A 26,350-nucleotide genomic window follows, 5' to 3' on the forward strand; every position below is an offset into this window, starting at 1 on the left:
GCAGAGAGTGGCTTGTGGGCCACCCCCACACCTCACCGGCCATGGCTTGAGGCCACCGGCCATTGTTTTGTTACCACCGGCCATATGTTTGGTCGGTCGGCACTCTTTATGGTCGGTCGACCATGTATTTTGCCATTTTATCATTTTTGGCTGGCCGATCACTATGCATCTGCTTTTGTAGATATTTTTATGCTAGCTGTGCTAGCTGGCATACACTTTACACCCCCTCCATACACGTGTATGGAGGGATTTCACTATTGCTTAACTTGTCTTGTAAGCTTTGCAAGAGTGATCCTCTATAAGAGGAGGGCTTCTCCTCCCTTCTCAAGGGTTAGAGGGTTGAGTTCCAGAGGTCTGGATTAGGATTAGCCATAGTGTATCTATTCTATCTCTATATCTCCCTCTCTTTGTGTATAAGTGTGTGTTTGTCCTTACTTTTGTGCACAAACACCTAGTTTTACACCTTACCTTGGTTGCTGAGGAGCCATTAGGTTGTTCTTGAAGTTTTGAGCTAGTTTTGAGCTAAGCAAAGCAGCTGGAGTGCTGTTCTTGAAAGGGTCTACAAGGGTAAGAACTTTACCTTTAAATACCCCATTTTTGCATAGTCTTTTTTCCTACCTTGCATCTATTTTTTAGCTTAGTGTATAACATATAAAAGTCTTGTTTTTACTTGCTTAAAATAGTTATTTAAGGTTACTTAGAGCTTTGGGGTTGTTTGACCCCTCTTAGGCCTTGTTTGGCCCCCATTTTGTGCTATTTTGGTGAGCTCCTGGACCATCTTGTTTGGGCCTTCTCACCACTAAAATCTTGAGGGATTTCAGTGGTGGGGATGGTGCTTTAAGGTCCTAAGAAGGAGAGGGCCATCCCCTCTCCTTGTTGCCTTCAAAAAGTGCCATTTTAGCCTCATGTGTGAGCACCATTTTTAAGTTCTTGTTGGCCACGTATTAAGTGTTATTTGTGCTTAATTTGTTATGATATAGCACTATTTTTAGTTGGTTTAGACACACCATGCATGCTTAGCATACTTGTCTTGTAATGCCATGAATTTGCCTTAACATGCTTTGTGCTTTGAGCCTTGTTATAGCAGGATTTTGGCCAAGCTTTGTGAAGCTTTTATGCATGACTTAGTACGCTTTAGCTCTATTTTTAATTACTTTGGCCATGCTAGACCTGCTTTGTATAGCTACCTTGCATTTTGGCTTGCTAGCCTGGGTGTGTGAGTGTTTAGCATGCATTGCTTAGCTTGTTTAAGTGGTTTGGCACCACTTATAGCATCATTTCAGTCCCCATGGTATGCTTGTATGCTTGCATTTGATGTTCCCTTAATGCTTTAAAAGGTTGTAATCTTGTGCTCCATGTTTGGTCTCTTTTTGTATGCTTCCATGTGTAGGCCGCTTAGATGCTATCTAGGTGTGTCCTTAGCTTTGTTTAGGTCTTCCTTGGGACTATTCTAAGTCCTCTTAGCCTTGTGAGGCTTGGTTGGCATGGCCATGGTTTAAGCCTCTTGGCTTCCCTCGAGTTTTGGACATTGTTGCATGCTTAGCTTATCTTGTTTACTTAGTGTGGCACCTTTTATAACATGATTTCTGAGCTTAGTATGCATGCCATTAGTCCATGTTTGCCCTCTTTTAAGTGTGCTTAAAAGTCGCTCTTTAATGCCTAAGTGTTGAACCATGTGTGCATGCATGTTTGTATGTCATTTTGCCTCAATTTCCTTGGCATTTGGCCACTGTTTTGGCCTTATTTGAGAGCTGCCCAAATTGGTATAAGACCATCCATCACATGTTGTGGCATGCTCACCTTGTGTGTTGATTGCATACTTGGCTTATGATGTGTTGTTGCATGTTTAAGTGACATTACATTTGGCATGCATCTTATGTTAAGTTGCCTTGCATACTTGCATGTGTTATGCCTCACATGTTGTCACATGATTGAATCAAGTCATACACTTGTTTGCATGCTTGTCCTTGCATCTTTTAATATGCTAGTTGCCTTGGTAGCATCATTGCTTGTTTGCATGTTCATATGGCATGCTAGGCTTGCATGCTTAGGTTGCATCTTGCATGCATTCCTCGCCTCTTGATTGACCATGACAGAGGTTAGGATTCATTGGGTGTTTGGTGTGCATTACATTTGATATCAAATTCACAACTTGGTTCCTTAGGCCATCATGCATTAAAATGCGCGATTGGTGGTCCGAGAATCGAGTACTATCCCCCTTTGAGTCATAAACATGATAAGGGGTGTATTGGTGCAGACATTTGTTTGAAATGCATTGCCATGCCTTGTTATGCCCTCTGCTGCTGTCAAAACAGATTCTGCAGGAAGCTTTGGCTAGTTGACTACATCAAGTGTCGATCGACCAATTATTGATGGCCGATAACTCCATAGATGGTCGATGACCACTTCTATTTGGACGGTGACCATTCCTCATGGCCGGTGGCATTCCCCAGTGTTCATAAGGTATACCTTAGGAATTGTGCCATTTTCAGAGGACCAGAACAGGGTAAACAGAGGCATCTTGTGCATGGCATTAGATTTTCAGGCGAAGCCAATCCGTGCATGTGTGCAACCCTCTTCCCGAGGCCTTTTAATGCTTTCCTTAGCCTAATTGATTTGTTAATTAATTAGGTGGTCTGTGAATTATTTAATTAGCTTGTAGGTTAATTAAAGTGTATTATTCTTTTGGTCCCTCCGAGCGAGGGCGGATTTGTAATAAGTGTGGGTGCGTGTGTGCATGTCTTCCAACCCCCACTTCTTTCTCCCTTTTACTTACCTGCTTTGATGGTTAGTATTAGGGCATGTTTAATTTAGCATCCTTATGCTATGCATGCGTGCATCCATTCATTTGTATTGCATGCACCGGGCTCGGCGCATCATACTAACTGCATAGTATTTCTAATCTAACTTGAATACGTGTTACTTGTTGCATTCCACATGCCACTCTTAGATTAGCCGAGCCTATTCTAGATTGCATTTTGTATGCGATGCAATAGCCATTTAACATGGACTTGGATCATACATTTGATTACTAACATGTTCATTGTTTTGGTTTGGAGTACACTGTAAGTGTTTTATGCTTTAGCATCTCGCATGAGTGTGAATGTTAACATGACAGCATGCTTACCATGTGGCAATATGCTTATGTGATATATCTACCTAAATGCCTGTGGGTGATGGTTGGATTGTTTGAGTTGGAACAACTCCTTGAAATCCGTGTTTTAGCCTACTTGCGAGTAGCAAATTTCAAACTGATTTTCAAACAAACGGATATGCGATACTTTGTTCCAAATTAGGCGATCTAGTCTATACTTTTGTGTTGTGCGCATCACATAGTAAATCTAGGCTAATAACCAGAATAAGAACGCATAATGTTTTCAAAACAAGATATCATGGTTAGTAGAGGTCGATCTTCGGATCGGACGAGAGGGAGTGCTCATAACTGACCTTCATCAATCGTACCCAAGTTCCCGAGCCGAGGTAACTCTGGTGATGACGGACACATGGCCTTAGGCAAACAAGTCAGGGTTTCCTAAATTCCCCCAAAATAGAATATTTAGGTGGCGACTCTGCATCAGGCAAAGTTGTCCATGTTTGGCACTTCTTTACAAAAATCTGTTTTCCAAAACGATTTGCCAGATTTGGACTCTTTGGTTTAGATTAAGAATCGTGACAATTTGAGTCCGAACTGTAGTAAGCCCAAATGAACAAATCGGGATTTCCCTCCCGGGACGTTCGGGGACGTCTACAGTTTCTGGCGACTTTGCTGGGGAGTTTAGAGAGCTTGACTCGAACTCGTGACATCTTGTGACTACACTTATGTGTTTCTTTGCATTGCATGTGCATTGGTGCGCCTAGGACACCGTGTTTGCCATCTGCTATTCCTAAGCGGTTAGCCTGAGGCTGCGTGCCATAAGGTTGATCGGTTACGGGCTCTGCCACGATGGGAACACAAACCCCGATTTTTATTGGTGCACCCTTTTTTGACCATTCGACCTAGTGCAAATTCGGAATCCATAGTGACCATTCCAAACTAGGGCAGGTTGCTTACCCGATGTTAGGTTGATTGAAACCGCTGCGTGCGCAGTGAAACCCTAGCTCCTGACAAAATAGGACAGGGAAACCCTACCCCAACATAGGGGTGTTTTGGCTCTCATTTACTTGCTATGTGCTTTTAGAGTGTATCTCTACAGGCAATGCGCATGTCAGTTTGCAAGTTTGAATACCAAGCCCGAGGGCACTAGTATCGTTATTCTGAGAATCAGTTATATCCGCGGGTATCAGACTCAGTTTTGGGGCAGTGATTTCGGGGAACAGTGATCAGTAGTAGTGTATAGTTATTCAGCTATGCCTGTGTCTGTTCTGATTGGGCTGAAACGCTGCACGCTTTCTGTTTCAGTTCAGAGAGTTAGTTCAGAATAGCCAGTGTTCTCCTCCGCTGAGGCGAGACAGATATCTGATCCGTCAGTCACCGTTCAAGTTCAGCGGACTTATGATGACCCAAAATTCAGAGGAAATTGTGGTTACGGCAGCCGCATTAGACCAAGGAATCATCTTGCAGGATGAGGCCAATGTTGATGTACCACATCCACCCAGGTCGCCTGTTGCGCACTCGACCTGGACAACCCAGTTGTATCAAGCTCGTGAGCCCACCACCTTTGAATTGATGGGAATGATCGGCGACCTCAAAAGATCTGTGGCCGATCTAGCCTATGGAATGTCGGCTTCGCCACCAGCTGCACCATATGCCAGGAATTTCAAACCACAAGAGCCCCCGCTACTGTGACGAATTGTGATTGAGCTCAGCCAGCCTGAGGCTGTCCCAAGCTATGGCAATGACATGTCAATAACAACCGGGTTCCGCTCTGATATAGCTACCCAAACCCTCGATTAGGTTGAGGCTAGAGGTAAGAATAAAGTGGGAACAGATGCTGATCCCGTTGAACAACTGTTGTGGGCAGTCGAGGCTTTGAAAGCCGGGGGGATGAATAAGCAACAAGTACTCGCAGTCATGGCTAAGATTGTAGATGATGCTTTCCCTATTCTAACCGAGGGTAGTTCATGACAGGCAGAAAATCGGGATAGGCCCCGTCATGCCAGAACAGTTCCTTCCACTCCCAACCTTACCCCTGGGAAAGATCAGAAAGCCAAGGCAGTGCCTGCCGACCCTTTCGCTAGTGCGTCTAGCAAAAATCCTCAGACTTCGAAGTACCTGCCTCAAGGGCGCAGAGTCTTTTATGCCCTCTACATGCCTTTGTCTAGGGCATTTCAAATTTTGGCTAAAAAAGGGCATCTTAAACCCCTCGAGCCTCGACCTCTCCTAAAGAATCTTCCTCTCACACATGATGCCACCTTGTACTGCACGTACCACCAGCAAACCGGTCACAGCACCGACGGTTGTTTTCGCCTTCGCCACGAAGTGCAAGATTTGATCGACAATGAGGTCATCCTCCCACCAATCTCAGCAAAGTCTATCACCGCTGAGTTGTTGGACTTCGAGGATTCTGCAAGTATGTGATCAGGGGTTGGACCACCTGCAGGTGGCGCTCAGTGTATTTCAGATGTGGCGTTTGGCACGCTCTGTTGGGAGCATTTGCAAATGCAGCTTTGTAATTTATGGCTTGGGTGTCGAGTCAGTTCTTTGTTTCGTTTTGGGTCTGTCTCATTGTCTTGAGTCAGTGTTTTTGTTTAAGGGTCTGCCTTGTTGTGTTGAGTCAGTCCCATTGTATAGAATATCAGGTGATTCTAGGGTTGTTGCCTCGGACATCATTATTTTTTTTTTGTAATTATCCTTTTGCTTTCTTTTGAGTCTGTCTTTGCTATGGAGCCAGTTGCAACCAGGGAATCTGAATGAAACAACTGCGGCTATCATGTTTTCCATGCCTACTGCTACTTCGAGCTAGTTGTGCCAGGGCATTTGAATGAAACGGCGGAGCATCTCACTTACTCTTCTGCACCTTGAATTCATTACATTGACCTAAGTTTTCCAAAACCTTTTTAACACTGTGCTGATGAAAACAAAGAGGAAGGAATTCCTCGGGATTTGCAAAACTTTGATCATTTGAGACAAAGAGTGGTGTGCTAAGCCCTTAATGATTGAAACCATGTTTGTTAACGTGAGTACTGAAAAAGACCCTGACTTGATCCAGATTGGTTCCGTGCTGTCTTCAGCAAGAGCGATTTGTCACTTTCTTAAAAAAAAAAAATTCAAAAAAAAAATGTCTTGCGCAGTCCTGCGAAGACCGGTGTGGAACCGCCCTTCAGATTGTGCAGCTTAGGATTGCTCTCAGCCTCGAGACTTGAGCCCTTACTTTCAAACCTTGGACCTTGGTGTAGACACGCGCCCGCGAGGGACCCCGTGCTACAGTTCGGACTCGATTTGCGTCACGGTTCTTAATCTGGACCAAAGAGTCCAAATCTGGCAAATCATTTTGAGAAACAGATTTTTGAAAAGAAGTGCCAAACATGGACTGCTTTGCCAGATGTAGAGTCGCCACCTAAATATTTTATTTTGGGGAATTTAGGAAACCCTGACTCGGTGCCAAAGGCCACGTGTCCGTCATCACCAAAGTTGCCTCGGCTCGGGAACTTGTGTACGATTGGGGAAGGTCAGCTATGAGCACCCCCTCTCGCCCGATCCGAAGATCGGCCTCTACTAACCGTGATATCCGTTTTTAAAAACGTTATGTGTTCTTAATCCAGTTATTAGCCTAGAATTACTATGTTATGCGCACAGCACAAAAGTATAGACTAGATTGCCTAATTTGGGAATAAGCATTGCATATCCGTTTGTTTTGGAAAAACACTTTGGAATTTGCTACTCACAAGTAGGCTAAAATACGGATTTCAATGAGTTCTTCCAACTCAAACAATCTAACCTTCACCCATGGGCATTCAAACTGTTTATCACGTAAGCATCTAGCCACATGGTAAGCATGCTGTCATGATAGCATTCACACGCATGCGATATGCTAAAGCATGAAAATACTTACATCGTACTCCGTGCCAAAACAATAAACTAGTTAGCCAACATGCATGGTCCTAGTTCATGTCAAATTGACTAATGCAACACATACAGGATGCAATTAGAGTAGGCTCAGCTAACCTAAACATGGCATGTGAAATGCAATCAATTGATGCACGTATTCAATTTGGAATTGAAGTACAAATGCAATTAGCATGATGTTCCGAGCCCGGTGCATGCAAGACAAATGTATGGATGCACGCATGCATAGCATAAGGTATGTTAATTTAAACATGCCCTAATCTGCCTTCATAAGTAGGTAAATAAAAGGGAAGAAAGAAGTGGGGATTGGAAGACATGCACACACACGCACCCACACTTATTACAGATTCGCCCTCGCCCGGAGGGACCAAATAAATATTACAGATGATTAACCTACAAGCTAATTAAATATTACAGACCATCTAATTAGCTAAGCAAATTAACTAATCTAGGGAAAATAGATAAACCGCCTCGGGAAGAGAGCCCAATGCAATGCATGCTCGGTCCTGCTCGGAAGTACACTGCCATGCGCAAGCTGCCTCTGTTTTCCCTGCTATACTCCTCTGAAGACTGCCAAAGTCTCAGGATGTGCTTACTGGATGTTGAGGAGTGCCACCGGCTGGAGGGACTCATCACCGGCTGTGATTTGGTGTCCATCGGCACACAATGAATCCATCGGCCACCGATTTATTGCCGGTTGGCACTCTATGCAGTCGATCGGTAAAAAGTTCCCGCTGAACCTGTTTCACAGCAGTAGAGGACAGAACTTTGCATGGCAATGCAATTCAAGCCATATATGCACCAATCATGTCCCTTATCATGTGAGTGAGTCAAAGGGACATGCTCCTTGGTTCTCAGACCATCAATCGCGCATTTCCATGCGTGAGGGCCCAAGGGACCAAGTGTGCACATTTTGATGTCAAATGCAATGCAAACCAACAAACTAAAGCCCAATTCCTATCACTAGATCAAGGAACAAGACATGCATGCTAGATGCAATGCAACCTAGGCATGCAAGCTAAGGATGCAACATGGGAATGCAAGATGTACATGCAAGCATGCAAACAAACATGCAAGGTAAGCATGCAAACAAGCAAAGGATGGACTTAAGCATGATTTAGACAGCTCTAATTAGGCCCAAAACAGTGGCCATAAGTGCTATGAAATGAGGACTAAACACACATACACGCATGCACATGTTAAAGGGCTAACACTCAAGCACAAAAGGGCAACTCTCAAGCACACTTGAAAGAGGCATAGCATAGACTAATGGCATGCAAGGTAAGCATTGAAAATCATGTTACAAAAGGTGCTAAGTCAATTAAACAAGATAAACAAGGCATGCAAACAAAGCCGAAAAACCCAAGACAAGCCAAGAGGCTTAAACCAAGACTAAGTCAACCAAGCCTCACAAGGCTAAGAGGACTTAAAATAGGTCTAATGCGAACCTAAACAACACCCAAGGGACACCTAGATGGCATCTAAGTGGCTCAAATTCAAAAGCATGCACCATGACCAAAACATGGAGCATGCAAGACAAGCTTTCAAAGCTTCAAAGAGGCATCCAAGGTAAGCATACAAGCATGTTAAAGGGACTGAAATAATATGGCAAATGGTCCCAACCCACTAAATTAAGGCAAGGATGCATGCTATACATTCACACACTTAAGGCCAACAAGCCAAAAATGCAAAGGGGCTATACTAAGCATGCCAAAGTCGACCCAAACAACTAAGGACAGACCTTAAACATAGCAAAATAAGCACAAAAGCTTCACAAATCCAAGCCAAAAACATGCTAGAACAATGGTTTACAACCTAAGGCATGTTAAGGCAATAAAGTGGCATTACAGGGCATGTATGCTAAGCAAGCATGGTGTACCAAAACCAACATACAACAATGCTATTTCATGGCAAAATAATCATAAATAACAGCCTAGGCGTGGTCAATATGAGGCTTAGCTAGGTGCTCATTAAAGAGGCAAAAATGGCCCTTTTCAAGGTCAATAAGGAGAGGGGGTGGCCCTCCCCTTCTTGGGACTTCAAGGCACCATCATTACCACTGAAATCCCTCAAGATTTCAGTGGTGAGGAAGCCCAAGCACCAAAGTCCCGGAGCTCACTCAAAATAGCACAAAATGGAGCCCCTCAAGGCTTAAGAGGGGGCAAACACCTCCAAACCACAAAACACTCTAAACAAGCTATTTAGAGGGCCCAAAAACAGAACTTTTTCATATTATACACTAAGCTCAAAAATAGTTCTAAGATAGGCAAAAATAGTATGCAAGAATGGGGTAAAAAGGGGTAAGATTGTTACCATTGTTGACCTTCTACACAAATGGTGGACCAGCCCCTTCCTTTAGCTCAAAACAGCTCCAAAACTTCAAGAACAAACCTCTGGCCCTTCAAGAACCAAGAAAAGGTGTAACACTATGTGTTTGTGTGCAATAGTAAGCCTAAACACACACAATACAAGAGAATGAGAGATATAGATATAGGATAGATACAAAACCCTAAACCTAGAACCAGAGCTTCTCTCACAACTTTTCTAACCTTTTTTTGTCTAACCCTAAAGCCAAGAGAGGAGGGCTCCTCTTATAGAGAAGCCAATCTTGTAAAGCTTACTCAAGAAGCTAACAAGGAAGCCATCCCTCCATACACGTGTATGGAGGGGAACAAAATGCAAGCCAGCTGTATTAAAATATCTGCAAAAGTAGATGAACAGTAGTCGACTGCTCAAAATTGCCATTTTGACAAAATGGACTGCCGACCGGCAACAAAGAATGCCGACCGGCAATATAGATTGCCAATGGAAACAAAACACCAGTCGGTGACCTCTGGCCATGGTCGGTGATGTGTGGGGATGCCTCACAAGGCATTCCCTGCCCCTCCAAGGCAAAACACAAGTGTTTGGTGCCAAACCAGACACTAAACAGTCGAGTTCGGAGATCCTGAGGCAAGGCACGTAGCCGAGACCTCCGGGAACTCCAAACGAACACAAACATCGATGATCACCGGGTGTTCAAACGGTGATGTCCAAGTCTTAAGGATGGTCAAAAATGGGGTGTCTACAGTTGCCCTCTTTGACAGAACTCGAAAGTCATAACAATGACGGGAGTGAATGTCAAAGCTCAGAGACGACCCATTTTTGGCAAGGCCGAAGACTTAGACAAACATGCAAGACAAACAAGGTATGCGCCCGAAGGCAGGGGCAAAATGCAAGACAATGCACGAAGTCGAGCATAACTTATGATCATGCGAAGAAAATCTGTAACGAAGCACACATGCAACAGTTTTAAGCTGGCATACACCGAACTACACTACAATGCAGAAAGGATGTAAGAGAATCATGCAATTCTCGATACGTCTCACTCGGAGGATACAATACCTGTGCGGCTCGTCTGGTTGCACCAGCCTCAAATGAACCATACATACAATATCGTGCCTGTAAAGAAAACAACTCAACAGGTACGATGTTATTAGCAACATGCATAACATGCAAAATGAATGCAAGATGATATGCAATATATACAAAACTATGTATAAACAATGCAAATGAGGATGCGATGTAATTGAAACAATGCAAACTATATGCAAAGCAATTGAATCATGATCCAATCATGAGCGGTTTGAAACCACACCTATGTCAAATAGATTGATGGAGGTAATGTAATGACCCCAAATGCGTATAGAAAGTCATCCTTATTTAATTAGGGGTTAATGTGTTTTAATTCAACTATATCTATCGGAATTAAAGAATTATCTGCTGAGTTATGGCGACCTTTATTGTATCGGCTTGAAATTTTTTTACCCTCCGCTCGAGCATGGGCTCATTTTTGACATTCTTAATAGTGTATTTGGAATGTTCTTACCTTATTTTGGGGTATTGTTTGAGGTGGTGATATGATGGTAAAGTAAGATTGGACCAACGAATTTAATTCGAATAGTTAACCTACGATCAGCCGTCATTCATTTATCCTTTTCTTTTTCCACACTTTGAATTTAAATGTGAGGTTAGAACCATTGGAAAGCTTATTTCCGGGGCTTCGATTTGGACACAAGAACGACCTAGAACGGAGTCCCGATGAGAGATTTATACCCGTTTGAAGTTTTCACATCTGTGCTGGAAGCAGAGCCGTGCGGGACAGCAGCTCTAAAAACGGGATTTTTGGACCATTTCTTGCAATTTCTTTTCCTCTCTTCTTCTCCCCTCTTCCATGTCCGAAACCCTAGCTTCCAAAACCTTGATTTCCTCCACTTTTATCAACAAATCCTCCATGGATCTTGTATCAAGGATGGAGAACAAGAAAGGGTCAACATTTCCAACCGATTGAATTTCGAAATTGAGGTGGAATCTCATCCAAGCTCGCTCCTTTGTTTGTTCTTCAAGGTAGGGGTTCTAGATCTCCTCAATACTTACATCTATGGATAGATTTATGGTAACTTCATTATATTAATGCAAAAATCTTCATTTTTATGATCTAGGGCATATTATGAGATTTGGGGATTTAGAGTTTGAGATGTTGGAAGTTAAATTGGTGGGTTAAAATGTTGAATTGTGAATCCTAGGTGTAGAATCATTGGGAAAATTGGAATTAAAAGTGGTGATTTAAGAAGTGTGAATTTTTGTTAAAAATCCTCATTTTTCTTGAAACCCTAGGTTGATTAATGATGATACCCAATGATTTGGCCCAAATTGAAAGTAGAATAGTGAAATTGAGGTATTGAATTATATGTGTTCAAGTTTAATTAGAATTTGGAAATGTTTGAAAATTATGTTTAAAATTTGCTAATGAACTTTGTTATGAATATTGGAATTCATGCTAGCATGTGAAGGGAAAATTGGGGAAATAATCTATTAATGGTATGAATGATATGAACTTGGTTTTGGAATGTTGAAATGGGATTCAAAGATTTATTTCGAATTATGTTAAGTTACAAATGGTGTTGATGAACTAAATGTTGACTTTTGTTGAAGTTATGTTGTGTTGAATAATGCTGACTTGAATGGTGATGTACTATGATAAATAATGTTTGAATTACGTGAATTGTGTAGGGTCGGCTACAGGGGCGGACCAAGCACCTGAACGCTGTGAGTAGTAGTACTTTGTTGTACCTTTAACCGTTAATAATTATTATTATTGATGTTATGATCTTCGTCGTAAGAATTATGTTGATATGTATGCTATGTGAGAAACATTGTGAACTCATGGAAACATCAAAGAAGTTGTAAAGTTATGTATGCTATGTGAGAAACATTGTGAAATTATGGGAACATCAAAAGATTTGTGAAATTATGAATATTTGTGAAATATGAAGATATGTGGCCAAGGGCCATTTGTGAATTATGAATCTATGTGGCCAAAGGCCATTTGTGAAATATGAAGTTATGTGACCAAAGGCCATTTGTGAAGATCAAACCTATGTGGCAAAGGGCCGACTTGTGTGTAGACACCCCATTTTTGACCGTCCTCAAGACTTGGACGTCACCGTTTGAACGCTCGGTGATCATCCATGTTTGTGTTCGTTTGGAGTTCCCGGAGGTCTTGGCTACGCGCCTTGCCTCAAGATCTCCGAACTAGACTGTTTAGTGTCTGGTTTTGCACCAAACACTTGTGTTTTGCCTTGGAGGGGTAAGGAATGCGTTGAGAGGCATCCCCACACATCACCGGCCATGGCCAGAGGCCACCGGCTGGTGTTTTGATGCCATCGGCAATGTATATTGCCGGTCGGCATTATTTGTTGTCGGTCGGCACTCCATTTGACAAAATGGCAATTTTGAGCAGCCGACTACTGTTCATCTGCTTTTGTAGATATTTTAATACAGCTGTATGGCATTTTGTTCCCCTCCATACACGTGTATGGAGGGATGAACTTCTTGTTAGCTTACCTTGTAAGCTTTACAAGATTGGCTCCTCTATAAGAGGAGCCCTCCCCTCTTGGCTCTAGGTTAGACCTTTTCGAGAGAAAAGTTGTGTGAGAGCTCTGGTTTTAGGTTTAGGGTTCCATACATATTCTATCTCTATACCTCTCTCTCATTTGGCCTTTGTGTGTGTATAAGTGTGTTTGTGTCTTACTATTGCACACAAACACATAGTGTTACACCTTTCCTTGGTTTCTTGAAGGACCAGAGGCTGTTCTTGAGGTTCTTGGGTTGTTCTGAGCACAAAGAAGCTGCTGGAGCTTCATTGGTGAAGAGGGTCTTCAAGGGTAAGAAGTTGTCCCTTTATTCCCCATTTTTGCATACTATTTTTACCTATCTTAGAACTGTTTTTGAGCTTAGTGTATAATACAAAAAAGTTCTATTTTTAGGCCCTCTAAGTAGTTTGTTTAGAATGTTTTGTGGTTTGGAGGTGTTTGACCCCTCTTAGACCTTGAGAGGCCCCCATTTTGTGCTATTTTGAGTGAGCTCCAGGACTTTGGTGTTTGGGCCTCCTCACCACTGAAATCATAAAGGATTTCAGAGGTGAGGATGGTGCCTTGAGGTCCTACGGAGGAGAGGGCCACCCCCTCTCCTTGTTGTCCTTGAAATGGACCATTTTTGGCCTCTTGAGGGAGCACCTAGCTAAGCTTCTTGTTGACCATGCCTTGGCTGTTTTTGTGCTTATTATGTCATAATATGCTTCTGTTTTTAATTGGTTTTGGTACACCATGCATGCTTAGCATACCTACCTTGTAATGCCATGTTTAGGCCTTAACATGCCTTAGGTTGTAAACCCTTGTTCAAGCATGTTTTAGGTCTAGCTTTGTGAAGCTTTTGTGCTTATTTTATCATGTTTGAGGTCTGTCCTAGGTTGTTTGGCTCGGCCATGGCATGCTTAGTATAGCCCCTTCGCATTTTTGGTTTGTTGGCCTTAAGTGTGTGAATGTATAGCATGCATCCTTGCCTTAATTTAGTGGGTTGGGACCATTTGCCATGCTATTTCAGTCCTTTTAACATGCTTGTATGCTTGCCTTGGGTGCCTCTTTGAAGCTTTGAAAGCTTGTCTTGCATGCTCCATGTTTTGGCCATTGTGCATGCTTTTGAATTTGAGCCACTTAGATGCCATCTAGGTGTCCCTTGGGTGATGTCTAGGCCTGCCTTAGACCTATTTTAAGTCCTCTTCGCCTTGTGAGGCTTGGTTGACATAGTCATGGTTTAGGTCCCCTTGGTTTGCTTCAAGTACTTGGGCCATTTGCATGCATGTTTAGCCTATCTTGTTTGCTTGGTTTGGCACCATGTTCTCGCATGATTTTCAGAGTTTACATTGCATGTCATTAGTCCATGCTTAGCCTCTTTTAAGTGTGCTTGAGAATTGTCCCTTTATGCCTAAGTGTTGGTCCTTGTATACATGCATGCTTGCATGCCATTAGTCCTTCATTTTAGGCACTTTGGCCACTGTTTTTGGGCTTAGTGAGGGCTGCCTAAACCATGCTTAGGTCCACCCTTTGCTTGCTTGCATGCTTACCTCGCATATTTGCTTGCACAATTGCATGAATGCATTGCATTGCCATGTTGCATCCTTTGCTCACATGCCTAGGATTGTATCCCATTTGCATGCATGCTTGGCCTCTTGAAGTGCTTGTGATAGAGGTTGAGTCCCATTGGTTTGCTTATGTGCATTGCATTCCATATCAAAAATGCATACTTGATTCTTTGGGCCATCACGCATTGAAATGCGCGATTGGTGGTCCGAGAACCAAGGACCATGTCCCTTTGAGTCACTAACATGATAAGGGATAGGATTGGTGCATACATTGTTTGAATTGCATTGCCATACTCTGCCTTGTCTTCTGCTGCTGTCGATTGCAGGCTCTGCAGGCATTCTCTGCCGACCGGCAGTGTTCAGTGCCGACCAGCAATCCCTCCTAGGCCGATATCTTCACCAATAGCCAGTGACCATATACCACTGCCGGTGGATATTCTACTTAGCCGGTGGTGTCTCCCAGTGTCCAGGGAAGCAATTCTGAGACTTTGACAGTCTTCAGCGGAGTATAGTAGGGAAAACAGAGGCAGCTCATGTATGGCAGTGTACTTCCGAGCAGAACCGGGCATGCATCGCATTGGGCTCTTTTCCCGAGGCAGCTTGTCTTTTTTTTTCTTTCCTAGCTTAGTTAATTTGTTAACTAATTAGGTAATTTGTAATAATTAATTAGCTAGGATAGTTAATTCATTATTCGAACTGTATTATTCTTTCGGTCCCTCCGAGCGAGGGTAAACTTGTAATAAATGTGGGTGAGTGTGTGCATGTCTTCCAACCCCCACTTCTTTCTCCCTTTTACTTACCTGCTTTGATGGTTAGTAATAGGTCATGTTTAAATTAGCATACCCTATGCTATGCATGCGGGCATCCATACATTTGTACTTCAATTCCAAATTGAATATGTGCATCAATTGATCGCATTTCACATGCCATGCTTAGGTTAGCCGAGCCCACTCTAATTGCATCCTGTATGTGTTGCATTAGACATTTAAACATGGACTTGGATCATGCATTGTTTACTAACGAGTTTGTTGTTTTGGCATGGAGTACGATGTAAGTATTTTCATGTTTTAGCATATCGCATGCGTGTGAATGCTATCATAACAGCATGTTTACCATGTGGCTAGATGCTTATGTGATAAACTGTTTGAATGCCCGTGGGTGAAGGTTGGATTGTCTGAGTTGGAAACACTCGTTGAAATCCGTGTTTTAGCCTACTTGCGGGTAGCAAATTCCAAAATATTTTCCCAAAACAAACAGATATGCAATGTTTATTTCCAAATTAGGCAATCTAGTCTATACTTGTTTGCTGTGCGCATAACATAGTAATTCTAGGCTAATAATGGGATAAGAACACATAACGTTTTCAAAATGGATATCACGGTTAGTAGAGGCCGATCTTCGGATCGGGCGAGAGGGGGTGCTCATAGCTGACCTTCCCCAATCGTACCCAGCTCCCGAGCCAAGGCAACTTTGGTGATGACGGACACGTGGCCTTCGGCACCGAGTCAGGGTTTCCTAAATTTCCCCATTTTAAAATATTTAGGTGGCGACTCTATATCTGGCAAAGCAGTCCATGTTTGGCACTTCTTTTCAAAAAATCTGTTTCTCAAAACGATTTGCCGGATTTGGACTCTTTGGTTCAGATTAAGAACCGTGACATAAATCGAGTCCGAACTGTAGTAGCAGGGCCCCCTCATGCGGGCGCGTCTACAATTTCTGGCGACTCTGCTGGGGACTATTTAGAGAGCTTGACTCGAACTCGTGATATCCTATTTTGATTCCATTTTTGTGTCTCTTTGCATTGCATGTGCATTGGTGCGCCTAGGAACACAGTGTTTCCCGTCTGCCATTCTTGAACGGTTTGCCGGAGGCTTGTCTTGTCAAGGCATGACCATAAGGCTGACCGGTTATGGGCTCTGACAGTATGGGAACACAAACCCTGGTTTTATCGGGGCACCCTTTTCGACCATTCGACCTAGTGCATATTCAGATCCATAGTGACCATTCCAAGTTAGGACAGGCTGCTTACCCGATGCTAGGTTGTTTGAAAACTGCTGCATGCATAGTGAAACCCTACCTCCTGACAAAATAGGACAGGGAAACCTTACCCCAACATAGGGGTGTTTTGGCTCTCTTTACTTGCTATGTGCTTTTAGAGTGTATCTCTACAGGAACGTACATATCAGTTTGCAAGATTGAGTATCAGACCTGAGGGCATCAGTGTCAGTTTATGAGAATCAGTTATCTGCGGGTATCAGGTTCAGTTTTGGGGACAGTGATTTCTGGGGAACAATGATCAGCAGTAGAGTATAGTTGTTCAGCTACACCCGTGTTTGATCCATTTGGGCTAAAATGCTGCTTGTTGTCTCTTTCAGTTCGGACAGCTGGTACGGGATAGCTAGTGTTCCCCCTTGCTGAGGCAGGACTTATGATGACGCAGAATTCGGAAGAGATCGTGGTTATGACAGCTGCATTGGATCAAGGGATCACTCTGCAAAGTGAGACCAATATTGATATGCCACATCCACCCAGGTCGCCTGTTGCGCACTCGGTCTGGGCCCCCCAGCTATACCAGGCTCGCGAGCCTACTACATTTGAACTAATGGGGATGATAGGTGATCTCCAGAGGTCTGTGGCGGATCTCGCCTACGGAATGTCGGCTTCACCTCCAGCCGCACCATATGCCGGGAGTTTTGTACCCTAGGAGCCCCCGCTGTTGGGGGGAATTGTGATTGAACTTAGCCAACCGGAGATGGCCTCCAGCTATGGTAATGACATATCAACATCAACCCAAACCCTCGATCAAGCTGAGGCCAGAGGAAAAGACAAAGTGAAGGTAGATGCCGATCCTAGTGAACAACTGCTGTGGGCAGTCGAGGCTTTGAAAGCCGCAGGGATGAACAAGCAACAGATATCTGTAGTTGTGACAAGAGCTGTGGAGGATGCTTTCCCCACTCCACCTGAGGGTAGTTCAAGTCAGTCGGAAAATCGGGATAGGCCCCGTCATGCCAGAACAGTTTCTCCTATTCCCGCCCCTGCACCTGGGAAAGATCAGAAAGCCAAGGCAGTGCTTGCCGACCCTTTTGCTTGTGCGGCTAGTAAGAACGCTCAGACTCCAAAGTACCTGCCCCGAGGGCGCAGGACCTTTCATGCTCTCTACATGCCCCTATCTAAGGCACTTCAGATCCTTGCGGAGAGGGGACACCTTAAACCCTTGGAGCCTCAGCCTCTCCCGAAGAATCTCCCTGCTACGCATGATGCTGCTCAGTACTGCGCGTACCACCCGCAGACAGGCCATGCTACCGACAATTGTTTCCGCCTCCGTCATGAGGTGCAAGATTTGATTGACAATGAGGTTATCCTCCCGCCCACCTCAGCCAAGTCCGTTACCACCCAGTTATTGGATTTTGAGGACACAGATACTGCGAGTATGTAATCAGAAAGTGAACCACCTGCGGGCGGCATCTGGTATATTTTGGATGTGGTGTCTGGCACGCATTTTTGAGCGTCTGTGAACGCTAGCTTTGTAAATTCTGGCTTGGGTATCGAGTCAGTCTTTTGTTTTGAGTCTGTCTCTTTGTCTTGAGTCAGCCCTTTTGCTTAAGGGTCTGTCTTGTTGTAGCGAGTCAATCCCCTTTGTATAGAATACCAGGTGATTCCGGGGTTGTTGCCTCGAACACCGCTTTGTCTTGTAATTACCCGTTTCTTGTTTTTGAGTCTGTTTCTGCCGAGGGGCCAGTTACACCAACAAATCTGAATGAAACAGCTGTGGTTATCTCATTTTCATGCTTGCTTTCAGTGTAAGTTAGTTGTGCCAGAGGATTTGAATAGGCTGACAGTACATCTCGCATGCTCTCCTGCGCGCCAAACTCATTGCATTGACCTAAGTTTTTCAAAAACCTCTTTTGAGCACTGCAGTGATGAAAACGAAGAGGAAGGAATCCCTCGGGTTTTGCAAAACTTTGATCAAATTGAGGAAAGGAGAAGCATGCTAAGCCTTTTTATGAATGAAACCATGCTTGTCGGCGTGAGTACTGAGAAGGATCCTGGCTTGATCCAGATTGGTTCCACACTATATTCGACGCGAGCGATTTGTCGTTCTCTTAAAAACTTTCAAAAACAAATGTTTTACGCGGCCCTGTGAAGACTTGCGTGGAATCGCTCTTAAGATTGTGCAGCCTAGGATCGCTCTCAGCCTCAAGATTCGACCTGTTTGTTTTGAACCTCAAACTTATTCGGAACATTCAACAGTCAACTGTCGGAGGAGGCCCGTGTGGCCAGTTTTGAAGCAGCCCTCGAGCAAGAGGCACCGAAGGCGAGTCAAAAAGATTAGATCTCACCAAAAGAAGCTCGTGGAGCAACCATGATGGATTCTTCTACAAATCATTGCAACAGCCGTTCTCCTAGACACAGAGAGGCTTCAACTTCAAAAAACCGTTTGGCATGGACTTGTTACACTTTTACCCTTTGAGAGGCTCGCTGGGCCAAAAACCCGGAAGGGCGACCCAGGCAAAAGTTAGAGCAAGAGAAAAATACAAAAAAGTGAAAAAAATATACAAAAAAAGAAAAGAAAAGAAAAAAAATGCGAAAAAGAAAAGAAAAAGAAATGAACAAAAAAAAAGGAAAATAAAAAGAAGCTCGCAAGGTCGAAAACCCGCATCGGGCACCTTGGCAAAAGTTAGAGCCTGAGAAAGTGAAGGTTAAAATACCCGAGTGTACCTTAACCGGAACTACGTAAGGCTTGATTCCCATGTTTGGGATACGTAGGCAACTTCATCATGAAGTCCAGCCCCCAACGCTTTCATAGCGTCTCAGTCCATACAATGGTTTCGACTTCATCCCAAAGTCCAGTCGCCAACACCTTCCAAGGTGACTTTGTCCATATATGTGTTATAACCGTCTTCGTCATCTCTGTGTCCAAGAGTTCGACCACCACCAATGAAGACTGTTTGCGGACTACTGCGGCACCATCCAAACAAGGGGCAACTTTCCGTTGCCACGAGTCGTCGTGAGCCGCCATTCAAACTAGGGGCAACTTTCCGTTTTCACCCACCCCTTTCAAGCCAGGGGCAATTTTCCATTGCCTCCGATCCGAGGTTGCGCATCTCAAAGAGTATGTTCCATGCTCATTGAGCATTGACTGTTTGCAAAATAGTTTTTGAAAATTTTTACTGAGGTTGACAAGCTTTCTCGAAAACTGTTCCATTTTCCAAAACTAGACCTTTTTCTGGGACCCAAAAAGGAAAAATTTTCAGTTCTTACAGCCTGACTCGCGTGGCTTTCAAATCAAAAATCAAACAAGTATGTTAATCTAACTCTCATTTTGATCAAAACTGTTTTAGTAGAAAGCAAAACAAAAAAATGGTCAAAGCGATAAACTAGGGGCACAGTTGAGTCAGGTATTCTGTCTTTCCCCCGTCGTCAACATACTTACCAGGAGGGCACTCTACCCACCAGGAGAAATAGCTGTGAGCTAACGGCATCGGTCATGAACCCGCAACTTCCTATTCATTCATTAATCACCCTGGAGAGGGATGAAAAAATGAGAGAATAAAGAATAGAGAGGTGTAAGTTGAGAGAAAAGCGAGCCAAAGGGTTTTGAGAGAAAAACCGAGCTTGAGTGCCAGAGTGATGTGAGAATCACAAATGAGAAAAGGGTGGGAAACGATACCCAGAGAAAATGGCTCCTCGTGATCTGAGGACCCCCATCTTCGTTAATGCGTCTGTATGTCGTGTCTTTTGTTTTGGTTACCTCAACCTTTGTTTTAGGTCTCTTCCAAGCGTGCCTCATTGTGTTTAGGTCGTGTACCTTTGTTGAGTCCTTTTCCGCTGTATCCAGTTGTAGGCTCGATACCCCGGGTAAGAAAACCCCTTTTCCGAAAGTTAATCGTTTGTGCTCGGAATGCTGTGCCATTCTCTATAATTGGGTGAACCAAAAGAAGGAAGGGAAAATGTGGGGCATCCGAGCATGTTTTAACCCTAGCCGGTTTCACCTTTGAAGGCCGTCTTGTCAGACTGGGCTGTTTTGTTTAAAGTTTGCCGTGTGCAGAATAAACCAAGTGTTGGGTTACGGGCTGTATGCAGATTAATCCCCAGTAGAGTAAGGGTTGTGTGTCCAGAATCAGGCAGTGGGTTGCTTGGATTATTTTGCTGTTGACTGTTTAGTTATTTGATTATTACAGTGCAAGTGTTCAATTTTCAGACAACCAATCAATTTCGTTAACATTGAGGTGTAATATGGGGTGATGCAATGCAAAGTATGAAATGTAAAGATATACGGATGTAAACACTTTTTCAGATAAAAAACCTGTTTCATTTCATCATCTTTTCAAGTACACAAGTTTTGGAGACAAAAATCTGCCTGCGACAGTACAAAGTATCCTGACTACCAACAAAAAGGAAAAGTACAAGAAAGAAGAAAAACAACAAAAATCTGTATCTGTGTCAAGCGGCTCCGAGGGCTATAAGTCTGTCCTAGTCCTCTTCCTGGACGAAGGTCCAGGAGCATCATCAGCATCATCATCTGAGCCTGAGTCTGAGTCATCTCCAGCCTCCTCAGATGACCCGGCCTCTGCCTCTGCCTCGGACTCATCATCGTCGTCGTCAGGGGTCGGCGCCCGAAAACTACTCCCGACATGAGTACTCCCTCCCCTAGTACGGGGACGTGCAGTGTCTCCACGCCCTCCTCGAGCAGGAATAGAAGGCCCAACTGGAGCACCGCCCACCGGAGGAATCTGGAAGGGAGGCTGAAAAGCATAAAAGGGCAAATACATTAGAATAATGTGAGCAGTGTATCAGTGCAGAATGTAGTGTATGGGTACAGTGTAAACGCCGTGAGCAGTGTATCAGTGCAGAATGCAGTGTATGGTTACAGTGTGAACGCCGTGAGCAGTGTATCAGTGCAGAATGCAGTGTATGGGTACAGTGTGAACGCCGTAAGTAGTGTATCAGTGCAGAATGCAGTATACAGTGTGTGAATGTCGTGGGCAGTTTATTATTACAGAGTACAATGTATAAATGCAGTGTATGCAGTGTATCAAATGCTGTGAGATCAGTGTGTTAGGTGTTGTGTCGTGCATCAGATAATGTGAAGCAGTGCATGAATGGTTTGAGGCCATTGTCAGAAGAACATACCGGAATGCTATAGAGGCCCAGGAGGTCAAAGGTCCACTGCAGCATCCCCATCATGGAGGCATTAAACTCCATGGACTGCCGGGTGTACTCGGAGGACGCCTGCAAGAGTATAAGATATATCAGTATTCTGCAGAATATCAAATAAACTGAAATGAAATGCAGATGCAAGATGCAAAATGAAGTACTACATACCGGAGGCAAGTCGGGGATACCGGCTAACTCATGCCCAGCCGGGGGAGGAGCAAAGGGGATCTGGTAGGTCGCCCCACCCTGCCCTCTATATGACAGTACAGCGGGCAAGGCGGGCCAGCCAGTCCCCCGTCCCCCCTGAGCTCCGCTCCTGCCATGCAGTCGAGCCCTCCTCGATGTGCCCGCTCCAGCCCCAGCTCCCGCTCCAGCTGTCGGCGCCGCTGGCCTCTCCCCCTCAGCTCGGCGACCACCGCTCAAGGGTCGCATAATGTAGGTCCGGACGTACTCTGCGTAGTCGCCCTCGCCTCTGTGATGCTCCTCACGCCAGCCGACGGTGAAGTCCCTCATCTGTTCAAGAGAGAACCCCTCTGTATGCCTCATATGCGTAGGAGGCGGACCCGGCACTATCTGCTCCGGTAAACCTAGGGTCTGACGCAAGAAATGCTCGCCCAGGTACCAAGCCCGACAGACCGGGCCCTCCAACAGAATCCGACAGCAGGCAGTCTCCTCGGCGCCCTCATAGTGATCCCACACCACAGCCGGTAACGGAGCCCAAGGCTGCCAGGTGATCTGAAAATAATATGCAGTTTATTATCTACCGTTATTGAAAATATACGGTGCGAAGCAAAGCCAAAATAGTAATAAACTCTAAATTTGAACACACCTCCGCAGCGGTGATGGTGTCGAAGTATCGGCGGAAGAAAATAAGAGACTCCCGTGGTCTCCACACACATCGCACATCGAAGCGATGAGAGAAGGGGACGCCAAGTGGGATCTCTCATCGGGTACTGGGGCAAGCCTAGGAAAGTAGGCATACACCCACAATTGCAAAACAGATATCAGTATGACTATCAGATAAGGCAGAATACAAAATAAGCAGAAATAGCAGAACCGTGTGTTGTGCAGTGTATTGTGCGGAGTGTATAGTGTGTGCAGTATACAGTCAGTGTAAAGCAGAGTATATGTGTGTCGGGTGTGTAGTGTACAATCAGTATGGGGTAGTGTACAGTATATGTGCAGTGTACAAAATACAGAAAGCAAGAAGCAGAAATGTAAAAAGGGGAGAGGACGTACCTCCCAGGCTCGCCAGTAGCCACCAAGGAGCTGTCCGCTGAGGCGGGAAGAAGAGCTCATATAACCGTACAAAGTGGCCAGAGCGGCGCCACCCCAATCATAATGGCGGATCTGCCTGACGTCCACCAGCGCGCTCAACAGGCATAAGGGCACGGTGTTCGCTCGATCGGCGAAGAGAGTCATCCCGAAGAGGAACATGATGAACCCCGCGCGTACTGGTCCACCTCCTCTAGGGACATCTGTGCCTCCTCTGCCAAAGCTGGCTGGATCCGAAAGTGGATCTCAAACCACGAATACTTGACGAACCCCGCTCGAGCGAGGGGAGGCTGCGTACCTAGCAAGTATAGTTGGGCAGCGTCCCACTCATCCATATCCGTGTCAAAGGGGATCGGATCACCCCCTACCCCAATGCCAGTAAGCATCGAGAAGTCGTAAGGGGTCATCGTCATGTCCCCTGCGACGGAGAAGTGGAAGGAGTTGGTGGTATCCCACCACCTCTCCGCTAGAGCAGCAAGCAAGAGCCTGCAGGTAGTAAGTCGAGAGAGCCCCCTGCAGAAGATGCCAAAGCCGGCCTCGTCGACGATGACACGAACCGCATCTGCCAGCTCGAGGTACCAGTGCCGAGCAATGGTGTTCCCGTACCCGCGGATGGTATGGGAATCCCCCTGTAATCAAAAACAACAATTGCAAGGCAATATTCAAAATGCAATTCTGAGAAGCATACAATGAACTACAACGCGTGATGTGTCAGCGTGTTTGGGTGGTTCAGGGCAAATGTTGCATGCGTGTGAGTTTTAACAGATTCAAACAAATACCGGGTGCCGGTGTGCTTACAGTGAACTACAACGTGTGATGTGTCAGCGTGTTTGGGTAGTTCAGTACAGTATAGCATGCGTGCATATTCTCAGACTCAAGTCAATACCAGGTACCAGTGTGTATGCAGTGAAATACAGTGTGCGCCGTGTGTTTGGGTGATTCGAAGCTAGTGCAGTGTGTGTGCCTGTGTCAATCTCAAACAGATATCAGTTGCACGTATGTTTAGAATCAACTACAGTATACAGTATATCAGAATTAAGCAGTTAAAGAACATAACCAGCTACGACAGTTTTGCATCCTACAATACAGAAAGTAAAGCAGAGAAGGAGAGTTACCTCGGAAGCGCCGAAAGACAGGTGGGAGGTAGGCTCACGCAGGAGGAGCTTGCATGCCATGCCCCTCTTAAAGCCCCTGAACTGGCGTAGTCCGTCAGGAAGCATCACGTGAACCGCGGGCCTGTAGGTCTCCGGATCGAACGGCCGGACACGGAGTGGCAAGGGCTCGGCCTCGGGATCCATCTCAAGCTCCGGAGGAGCCCCGCCCTGTGGAAGATCATCCGCCATCTCGAAGGGGGTGTGAAAATGGCCGGAAGGCAGAAAATCGGGCGAGAAGGCGAAAAGTCAACAAAAAGTCAAACCCCGAGAGGGTCGGAAAAGGCCGGAAAAGCCGGAGTGCGGAAAAGGCACGGGTATCGAGAAAAACTCAAGGGAAACAAGCCCCGAGTGGCGAAAATCAAGAAAAAAATGTCGAAACGAAGTTTCGTTCGGTTGAAAATGTCCGAAACGCGAAGGAGATCGCGAATCGAACAACGAAATGGGAGGTAGAACGCAAGAAAATGAGAGAATCAAGGGAGGAAAGTACCCTAGAGGGGAGGGGGAAGGATTTTCGACCAAGGAGGAGTGAAGAAAATAGGGTTAGAAACCCTATTTTAAAAGACCCGTGGCCAATTGAAAAAACTGCCCCGATACAGGAATTCTTTGCCGGTCGGCCACACTCTTTGCCGGTCGGCAAAATATTGTGCCGATGGAATTGTATGATGGTCGGTGGACGGCCGGTGATACATTTTGATCACCGGTGGACATCTGGTGGTCTCCTACAGTGATTTTGGAGCCTCCTACACCCTTGTTTGAGTTATTTGTGGGGTCCAGGGCCTTTAGTGCTCAAAACAGTGCAAAACAGTGCATTTCCAACACTCAACCGGCCTCCGTTTTGACATCGGGTCGTGTCTTCTGTGCGTGGCACTCGAATTCTTGCAAGCTGTATCCTTTCCGTATCCTTTTGGCTTTTACGAAACTCAAAAGTTGCCCCCTTGTGCATCACATATCAATCGCACTGTCTTGTGCATTTCAAAATCAATCGCGCTGTTTAGCGTATCGCACTGTCTTGTGCATTTCAAAGTCAATTGCGCTGTTTAGCGTATCGCACTGTCTTGTGTATTTCAAAATCACTCGCGCTATTTTGTGCATCGCGTTGTTTTGCGCATCTCATTGCATTTTACATTCATTCCATCGCGCTATCTTGCGCGTTGCACTGTCTTGTGCACTCGCGTTGTCTAAACGCTTCGCGCTGTTTTGCGCATCTCATTGCATTTTACATGCATTCCATCGCGCTATCTTGCGCATTGCACTATCTTGTGCACTCGCGTTGTCTAACGCATCGCGCTATTTTGCGCATCTCATTGCATTTTACATGCATTCCATCGCGCTATCTTGCGCATTGCACTGTCTTGCGCACTCGTGTTGTCTAAACGCATCGCGCTGTTTTGCGCATCTCATTGCATTTTACATGCATTCCATCGCGCTATCTTGCGCATTGCACTGTCTTGTGCACTCGCGTTGTCTAACGCATCGCCCTGTTTTGCGCATCTCATTGCATTTTACATGCATTCAATCGCGCTATTTTGCGCATCACACCGTCCCGGCAACGGAACGGTCTAGGAGACCTTAAATCCTCGAAAGGTGCAAGACCTTTGGCGCATTGATGTGCATAGTTCGTTTGCATTGCCGTGCATCTTAAAGCCGCGTGTTGTCGCGCATTCCATGCAACATGCATTTTATACATCATTTGCATTTCAAAAACAAAAAAAAAAAAACAAACACACATGCATTGTCACGCATCATCATAAATAGTTGCATTGTCATGCATCATTAGAACATAGTGCATACTGCATTGTCATGCATGTTTGTAAATATCCATTCCATTGCATATTTGTAGATATTGCATTATAGTTTGCATGCATTTATTGCATCACCTTCCATCTATGGCTTGTGCCTTTCCAGGTTGAGCTTGGTCTGGTATGTGCCCTTACTTTTCACGTTAAAACACAGTTCTGCATGTGTACGCGTCTATTCCATGTTGGTATGTTGGTTTGAGGGTTGCGGCACCTTTTCTGTGTTAGACATGGCTCGTATGCGTACATGCCTTTCCTAGGCAAAATTTAGTTTGGCCCACGTGCCATATCCGTTGTATCCATTTCTATTGCATTATAGCTTGCATGCATTCACGGCATCACTGCCATTTATGGCTTGCGCCTTTCCATGATTGAGCTTGGTCTGGTATGTACCCATACTTCTCGTGTCGAAGCATAGTTCAGTAGACCGTTCTATGTTAGACCTAGCTTGTATGCGTACATGCCTTGCCTAGGCAAGATTTGGTTTGGCCCGCAGGCC

Source organism: Camellia sinensis, chromosome 3 (genome assembly GCF_055761805.1).
Source record: "Camellia sinensis isolate YWXY chromosome 3, ASM5576180v1, whole genome shotgun sequence".
NCBI classification, from domain to species: Eukaryota; Viridiplantae; Streptophyta; class Magnoliopsida; order Ericales; family Theaceae; genus Camellia; species Camellia sinensis.